At 43.0% G+C, this 9,134-nt stretch overlaps 1 long non-coding RNA gene across 1 annotated transcript; it reads left to right on the top strand.

Annotated features, from left to right (window-relative positions):
* The first annotated feature begins 817 nt into the window (after window positions 1–817).
* LOC115479741 lies at window positions 818–8,928 on the top strand. Its single transcript, XR_003943747.1, has 3 exons — window positions 818–829; window positions 5,950–5,952; window positions 8,846–8,928. It is a non-coding gene; the product is annotated as an uncharacterized LOC115479741 (long non-coding RNA).
* The last annotated feature ends 206 nt before the right edge of the window (window positions 8,929–9,134 follow it).

Raw genomic sequence — 9,134 nt, 5'->3', positions numbered from 1 at the left:
CCTTATATTGTATGGTTAGCCCTTCAACATGCATGAAAAACCTACTGTACCCAACTATACAGCACTACAATAGCCCTTATGGCTGCAGGTGTCATCTATATGTAGGTACAGTAGATTTTGGGGTTTTGGAGGGAGCTGACACTTTCCACCACAAATGTAATAATTAGAGTGGATTATGGGCCTGGGTCACCTTCTCTACAATGCACTGTACCGGCCTCTAGGCTACTCTAGGGATCTGCTTGCTGCTCTAATAGGCCTGGCCAGAACATCTGAAGCTGTCATAGAGGCTGGTATGTACTGTTTTATTTACATATTTGCATGGTAGGAGAGGGCAGTGACCACTGAAGGAGTAAGTGGTGTCATTCCTTTATTCCTGTAGTGGTCATCTGGTTATTTAGGGCACTTTTGTGGCTTATTTGTTACTAAAACAGGCTAGACCAAAACGTTCAGCTTAGCCCTGGATGTTTTTGTTTTGTTCCATTATGACAGAAAAACGTCCAAGTGTTAGAAACACCCAGATCCCACCCACCCCTTACTCGCCCCCTTGTGATTTGAATGCACTTCTGACGGACTTCATAGAAAGACATCAAAAATTTGGTTTTGAAAATACCAATTTGGACATTTTTGTGAGAAAAACATCCAAATACAGATTTATGCCACTTTTTGGACGTTTTTCTCTTTTGAAAAAGAACCCCGTGGTAACCTATGGAACTTTGCAAGTTTATGTGCTTTGAAAATGAGCCCCAAAGTATTTTCTCACGTTATTTTGAGGTTCCCTTAGTTCCTTTAGTTTCATCTGATGACCCTTCATCCTTCAACTTTTCATTCAGTGGAAAAATGCTACTTTCTGGAACTTTATTAAAGCTTGCTAGAAAAAAAATATTCTTTTTTTAACTTGAAAAAAGGTTAATTGAAGTCCAGCACTTAGCAGACACAATGTGAAAGAGGAATGCCAATGAACATGCCCTTAATAAAGTCAACTGTTTCTATGGTTACCAGCCAACAATAAAACACAGGACTCATGCTTACATGCACTGCACAGCTCCGTTCTTTCTTTATATTATTTTCAATTCTTTTCAAATGGGGGGCAATCAAACAGAGGAATTTAAAAAAAAAGGAAGCAAAGGAAAACATGAAATGTAGAAAGAACTCAAAAGGAAAAAAAAGGAGGGATGTGAAGTAGCATTTAAGAAAGGATGTTCAAATCAGAATTGAGATGTCCAGGTTAGGAAGCCTCAGTTCTGTTAAGATTTTAGAAAAGAATCTGATTATGCAGAGTCTGTTCTAAAATACATGGATGAATGGATGTTTATGTGCTGGTTAGGTGCAGCATGAATATCCATATTAGAAAAAATAAATATCTAAAAATATCAGCAGGTCAAAAGGTTGCCGCATCTCAAAAAAGATATAGTGGAATTAGAAAAGGTGCAGAGAAGGGCGACGAAAATGTTAAAGGGAATGGAACGACTTCCCTAGGAGGAAAGGCTGAGAAGGTTAGGGCTCTTCAGCTTGGAGAAAAGGCGGCTGAGGGGTGATATGATAGAAGTCTACAAGATAATGAGCGGAGTAGAGCGGACAGATGTGAAGCGTTTGTTTACACTTTCAAACAACAACAAAACCAGGGGACACAAGATGAAGCTAGAATATGGTAGATTTAAAACAAATAGGAGAAAGATTTTCTTTACTCAGCGTGTAGTTAGACTCTGGAACTCTTTGCCAGAGAATATAGTGACAGTAGCTGGCCTTACGGAGTTTAAAGGGGGTTTGGACAGATTCCTGAGGGAAAAGCCCATTGAACATTATTAATTTTCTTTTTTTTTGGGGGGGGGTTGCCAGGTTTTTGAAGCCTGGATTGGCCGCTGTTGGAGACAGGATGCTGGGCTTGATGGACCTTTGGTCTTTCCCAGTATGGCGGTGCTTATGTACTTATGACACAAAAACTTTATATTTTGGAATAGCAATACAAAGCCCTCTTTTATCAAACCGCGCTAGAGGTTCCCAGTGTGGTAATGCCGACAAAGCCCATTCACTTTGAATCTGCTTCGTCTGCATTGCCGCATGGGAACCGCTAGGGTGGCTTGAAAAAAAGAGGCCCTAAATGTTCATGTGCTTGAACATAAACATTTATCTTAGCCATTTACAAACATAGGCCCGATATTCAGAGGAGTTTAACCAGTCAGGAAAGGCTTCTGCCTAGTTAAACTACACCGAGCAGGCTGGTCATCAATATTCAGCGGCACTTAATCAGGAAGCACCACTGGCTCTAACTGCTCATTCAAAAACTGGGCATGGAAGGGTGGTCTTGGGGAGAGCTGACATTTATACAGACGTGGATCTTATTCAGTATTGGTGCCAGATGGGACAGCACAAAAGGCTGGACACTTAACTATGCAAATACCAGCACTGAATGCTGGTTGGCGAATGAAAACTTCTGGGTTGAGGCCGCTGTGATGCCAATTCAATCCCCCCCTCCCCCATCTTCCCAATTGCCCCAATCCAATCTCTCAAACAATCCCCCCCCCCCCATTTTGTTCCTCCCCTCAACTCAGCTCCTCTTGTTCTGATCCTCTTGCCAGGTTTGTAACAGAGTGGACACCCCCGGAGGGAGTGGAAAATATGAAAAGGGATCTGCAAAAGTTAGAAGAATGGTCTAATGTTTGGCAATTCAAATTTAATGCAAAAAAGTGCAAAGTGATGCATTTGGGGAGTAGAAACCCAAGGAAGTGAGAGGCTGATATGCACAGATGGGGAGAGGGACCTTGGGGTGATGCTGTCTGAGGACCTTAAAGAGAAAAAGCAATGTGACAAAGTGGTGGCCATAGCCAGAAGGATGCTAGGTTGCATCAAGAGAGAAGTAACCAGCAGTAGAAAGGAGGTGTTGATGCCACTGTACAAGTCGTTGTGAGGCCCCACCTGGAGTACTGTGTTTATTTTTGGAGGCTTTATCTTACTAAAGATATAAAAAAGACTAGAAGAAGTCCAGAGGAAGGCGACAAAAATGATATGGGGTCTGTGCCACAAGACATATGAGAAGAGACTGGAAGACCTGAATATGTATAACCTAGAGGAAAGAAGGGACAGGAGAGATATGATACAGACATTTAAATACTTGAAAGGTATTAATATAGAAACAAATCTCTTCCAGAGAAGGGGAAATGGTAAAACTAGAGGACATGAGCTGAGGCTGTGGGGTGGTAGACTTAGGAGCAATGTCAGGAAATTCTTTTTCACGGAGAGGTTGGTCGATCCCTAGAATGCCCTCCCGCGGGAGATGGTAGAGACAAAAATAGTGACAGAATTCAAAAAAGCATGGGATGAACACAAACCCTATTTAGAAAATAGATGGTAGAAAATAAAAAAAAATAAAGAAAAAACCCTTAAATGGCTGCAAGGGGTAGATGTGCAAGTGATACTTTGACGGCTACTGTGGATGTGAAGAAATAAAGCAGGTGCCAGACAGACTTTGTAGGTCTGTGTCTGTATATGGCAATCCAGTTTAGGATAGGCTGGAAAGGGCTTCAATGGTAACTTCAGTAGCTGGAACCGAGGACAGTGCTGGGCAGACTTTTACGGTCTGGGTCCCGCAAATGACAAGACGGATTTGGATAGGCTGGAGTGAGCTTTGACGGCAACTCCAGTAGGTGGAACATAAGGACAGAGCTGGACGGACTTCTACAGTGTATGTCCCAGAAACACTCAAAAAAGACTTGTGATAACATATATAATATCACATTCATTGTTGATTTAATCATGAATTGATGAGTGTGATTATTGGGTGGACTGGATGGATCGTTCAGGTCTTTATCTGCTGTCATTTACTATGAGAACTCCTATCCCTGGTGGTCTAGCTAGAGTGGTCCCTTTCCATTCACAGCCTGTCTGGCTTGAGGTGCAAAATGGCGCCTGCTGACCCCTGGTGGTAGTCTCATAGTACTACTGCTAGGGGTCAGCCTTCCATATAGGGGCATGCTAACTATAAAGCTTCACTGTTCTGCAGTCAGTGCTTAAAAAAATCAATATTTATTTTTGTTCAAAGAGCCCATCATCCCTTGCCAGTTTGGCTTTTGTGTGTGTGAGTGGGGGGGGGGGGGGGGGGGGGGGCGGGAGGGGGCAACATACATGTTCATTCCCTTTCTGAAATGAGAATTAAACTTATTTTTAAAGGACCACCCTTGTCCTGCCCAAACACACCCACCACACCCCCTTGATATTTATATATTCCTTAGTTTTAGGCATGCATATCTCAGTTGGTCCATCTAGCCTAGTATCCTGCTTCCAATAGTGGCCAAGCCAGGTCACAAGTACCTGGCAGAAACCCAATTAGTAGCAACATTTCATGCTACCAAACCCAAGGCATGTAGTGGCTTCCCACATGTCCATCTCAATAACAGACTATGGACTTTTCCTCCAGGAACTTGTCCAAACCTTTTTTAAGCCCAGATACGCTAACCATTGTTACCACATCCTCCTGCAATGAATTCCAGAGCTTAACTATTTTTTGAGTGAAAAAAAATATTTCCTTCTTTTTGTTTTAAAAGTATTTCCATATAATTCCATTGAGTGTTCCATGGTCTTTCCACTCTTTGAAAGGGTGAAAAATCGATTCACTTTTACCCATTCTACCCAACTCAGAATTTTGTAGACTTCAATCATATCCCCCCTTAGCCATCTCTTTTCCAAGCTGGAGCCCTAAACTGTTTACCCTTTCCTCATATGGGAGGAATTCCATCCCCTTTATCATTTTGGTCGCTCTTCTTTGAACCTTTTTTAATTCTATTATATCTTTCTTGAGATACGGCAACCAGAATTGAATGCTATACTCAAGATGAGGTCACAGGTACCTGGTCAAAATAGCCCTGACAAAATGGTCCTCGTCAAAAAAGTTCCAAACAAAAAAAGCTCCCGACATAATAGCCCCTGACATAACAGCCACTGTCAAAATGACCTGCCTACAATATAGCCCTTGACAAAAGGGCTCGATCAGGCTGCCCAGAATATGGGACTACATTTTTTTCCTAATAATCTTACCTTGCCAATATTGTTTGCTTTTTTTAACTAGCATGTTGATGGAAGAATAATTTCCTTAAACAGCAGTTTATGATCTTTTTTTCTGATGTATTATTTTTTTTCTACGGGGCTATTTTGTTAAGGGCTATTTTGTCAAGGGCTATTTTGTTCGGGGCTGATTTGTCAAGGGCTATTTAGTTACAAGGCTGTTTTGTCGGGGCTTTTTTGTCAGAGCTATTTTGTCAGGACTATTATGTTGGGGTGCCGAGGTCACATCATGGAGCGATACAGAGGCATTATTTGGTCTTATTTTGCATCCCATTCCTAACATCCTGTTTGCTTTTTTGGCTGCCACCACTGGGCAAAAAAGTACTGTCTACAATGACACCTAGATTTTCTTCTTGAGCGCTGACTCCTAAGGTGGACCCCAGCATCAGGTAACTATGATTTGGATTATTCTTCCCAATATACATCACTTTGCATTTGCCCACATTAAATTTCATCTGCCATTTGGATGCCCAGTCTTCCAGTTTCCTAAGGTCTTCCTGCAATTTTTCACAATTCGCTTGTGTTTTGACAACTTTGAATAATTTTGTGTCATCTGTAAATTTAATCACCTCATTCGTCGTTCTGATTCATGAGGGATACTTAATACAGTTGAATTGTTTCCATAGGTGTGTATGTGGTTTAGTATTAAGTGCTTGAAATAATTGAGCCTAAAATATGTAACATGTCATCCATGATGCAGAAATCCATTTTTACTTGCACGGGAAGGTATTACTTGTCAATAAGAGTAGCCAGGAGCCCTTCCTTGGGCTTCTGACCCTTCACCATCATTTCAGATTTATACATTGAGGGCCAGATTCTGTAAATGGCATCTAAAATGTAGGCATGTCCAAATAATGCATGTAGTGCTATTCTATAAACCATATCTACAGTAAGGCAGTTTATAGAATAGCGCATAAGTCAGGGAACGTACATACATTTAAGTGTGGCCATTTACACCACTGAAAACCTGGTGTTAATGCCTGCACGTAAGTATATACGTGTTCCCCCAAATTCTATAATAGGTGTAGATTTGATTGATGCCTCCGACAACCACACCCTCTTTTCAGCTACATGCGTTGGAATTTATGCGCGCATCTTTTTAGAATATGCCTTACAAAAAAAGCACACATAAATTCCAATTATTGCCGATTAGTTTAGTTTATTTAGCATTTGCTATACCGCCTTCGCCAACTTAGCAGATCAAAGCGGTTTACATAAAAAATTGGTAGAGACAGAAAGGAACTACAATATTCACATAGGAAAGATAAAAGCCATCCTCACAAGTTAAGAGTCAGGGAAGGGACCTGAGCAGGGGGAAAGGGAAAGGACAGAAAACAAAAAGAGGAGTAGGGTACTTCATAGAAGCCCAGCTAGGGGGTACCAAAAGCTAAAGTAAAAGGCCAGGTCTCTAAGGCTACTTTAGATTTTTCATGAGATAATTCAGCTTGAATTTCTTTTGGAAGAGAGTTCCGAGTGAAAGGGGCAGCAAAGAAAAAGGTGTGATGATTCCAGGCTGCCCTTTTTTGACCCAGAGTGGACAAATGATGGTCCTTAATTGAATGTAAAGTGTGGGCAGGAGAATAGGGAATGTTAAGAGCCAAAAGATAACATGGAAGACCTAGCTGAAAAGCCCTGAAGGTAAGTTTGAACAGGATTTTTTGCTCAACAGGATGCCAGTGATGAGTTCTTAACAGGGTCAAAGAGTGCTCGAATTGACGTGCATGTCAGAGAAGACAAATGCCTGTGTTTTGCAGAGATTGTAACTTCTTTGTCACGACTGTGGTCATGATCCCCCTTTCAGACTCAACTTGTCTTCCAGTAGTCAGCCTCAGAGGTTGCTCCAGACTGTCTTTTCCTTGCATTGTTGCCTCTGCTACCACTTCTTCTGTGTTTCAAACCTCACTCTAGTATTCTGTGTACTTGAAGCCTCACTCCGGTATGCTGTGTGCTTCAAGCCTCACTCTGGTGTTCAGTGTGTTTCAAGTCCCTTTCCTGTAGTCATGACATCATCAGTGAAGGCCCTCATAAGGAAGGTGAGGACATTCATTCAGGGTCTTTGTGATGAGGTTTAGGGTTACCATATGGCTCCAGAAAAAGGAGGACAGATTGAGCCAGCCGGGGTTTACTTCCATTGCTTTGGAAAGCAATGGAAGTAAAACCCAGCTGGCTCATTCCGTCCTCCTTTTTCTGGAGCCATATGGTAACCCTATCCAGGTTTGCCTCTGTGCTTGTGCTTTTCTGCCTTGTTTCCTTGTCTGTGTGCCTGTGTGGGCACTTCTGCCTTGTTTCCTTGCCTGTGTGGGCACTTCTGTCTTGCTTCTTTATGTTTACCTGTGTGCTAGGGTTAGCACTTCTGTTTTGGTTTTTGCCTGTTTGCCTGTGAGCTAGGGTTAGCTCTTCTGTCTTGAATTTTGCTTGTTGTCTATGTGCCTGGTTGGCAGTTGTCGTATCCTTTGCTTGTTTGCTATTGTGCTGGTTTAACTCTTCTGCTTAGTCTGCCTTGCCTTGTGTTCTTCCTAGTCTTCCTTGCCTTGTGTTCTGCATAGTCTGCCTTGTCTCATGTTCCGCTTCATTTGTTCTGCCTTGAGTTCTGTGTAGGTCCTTGTTTATATGCTTATGTGAGCTTGGGCTTGCCTTTAGCCCATGTGTTTCTTTGGGTTCCAGTGCAGCTTTTCTGCTTGTGTGTGTTCAGCCTTCTTATGTTTGCCTCTGCCTGTGTGTATGTGCCTTCTCTTTTGCCTTCTGCCATTATGCTTCGGTTCTAGTTTGGCCTTGTGGCCCGTATGAGAGGGCTCTGGTGTGCACGGGTTCCAGTTTGGCCTTGTGGCCCGTTTGAGTGTCTTTCTTCTTGCTTTACTTGGTTCTGCTCCAGTGTACCCTGTTCTTGCCTAGTCAAGTTCTGATGCTGCATACTCTGTTCCTGCCTAGCCAAGCTCTGCTCCTGTGTACCATGGTCCTGCCTAGCCAAGTGCTGTTTCTTTGTCTTGCTTGTGTGCTTATTGTACTTCTGGTCTGTTCCTGCCTGTGTGCTTTTGCACTTCTAGTCTGTTCCAGTCCTGCCTGTTCAGTCCAGTCCTGGAAGGAAGGTTCGCCTGCTGCTGCCGTTCATCGGCAGCGGCCCAAGAGCTCACGTTTCCCTGTGAAAATTTGCAAAGGCCCCCAAGGCTGTGACATTCTTTAACTGATAGCTGGGGCAGCCAAGGTAAATGATATTACAGAAATCAAGCATTGTAATAAAAAGGGACAGTATAAGAAACGATTGGGGGTTAAAGCATCAACAAACAGAGCAGAACTGATGCAAAATAAGCCAGTTTTAGACAGTGGCTATGTGTTGTGCAAAGGAAAGTTTGGGAGTCTAAGATTACCCCTAACTACTGAAAGATGGTGTCTGGTAGAATATCTGTTGTGATGCTAATTGGTTGTTATCGGCCAATTATCATCACTAAATGGCTCATTACTCAATTGAGTAACGCACATACTTCGGCCGCAGGCACAATTTAATGCGCACTGCTCGCCGCACCTTATATAGAATACAGCCATCACTCATTGACCTTCAATGTCATGTATTGGGGTGGCACATGTCATTCTTCTGGATGGACCACCCTTGGCATCTCTGCACTCTGGTCCAGCATATTCCTTCCCTCCACTACTTCTGTGTCCAGCAGTTTCCTTATTCTTCTCCACCCCCATGCTTTCCAACTACATTGTGCTTCCAAAGAGCTCTCAGACAGTTTGAGCAAACTGAGGTTCATGAAGAACCTGCTTATTTTGTAGTTCCCAATCTCATGAGCAGTGGCATAACTACGGGGGGGCCTTGGGGGACTGTGCCCCCCCAAAATTGGATCCAGGGCTCCTGGTTTGGCTGGCAGGGGTAGCTGAAGCCTTTCTCCAGTACTGTTCTCTGTGCATTGCCTGCCCTTCTTCTTCTCACTTTGGGCTCCGGACCCCCCAAACATTGAGGTCTGGCTATACTCCTGCTCATGAGACAGCAAAATCAACAAGCTCTCTGATGGTTGGAGGGGAGGGAGAAAGATATGGATGTGAGAGAGGGGTAGGTGGAATTTGAGAGAGAGAAAGAA

This window comes from Microcaecilia unicolor, chromosome 11, assembly GCF_901765095.1.
Source record: "Microcaecilia unicolor chromosome 11, aMicUni1.1, whole genome shotgun sequence".
In the NCBI taxonomy this organism is placed as follows: domain Eukaryota; kingdom Metazoa; phylum Chordata; class Amphibia; order Gymnophiona; family Siphonopidae; genus Microcaecilia; species Microcaecilia unicolor.
This window is presented reverse-complemented; position numbering and strand designations above follow the sequence as displayed.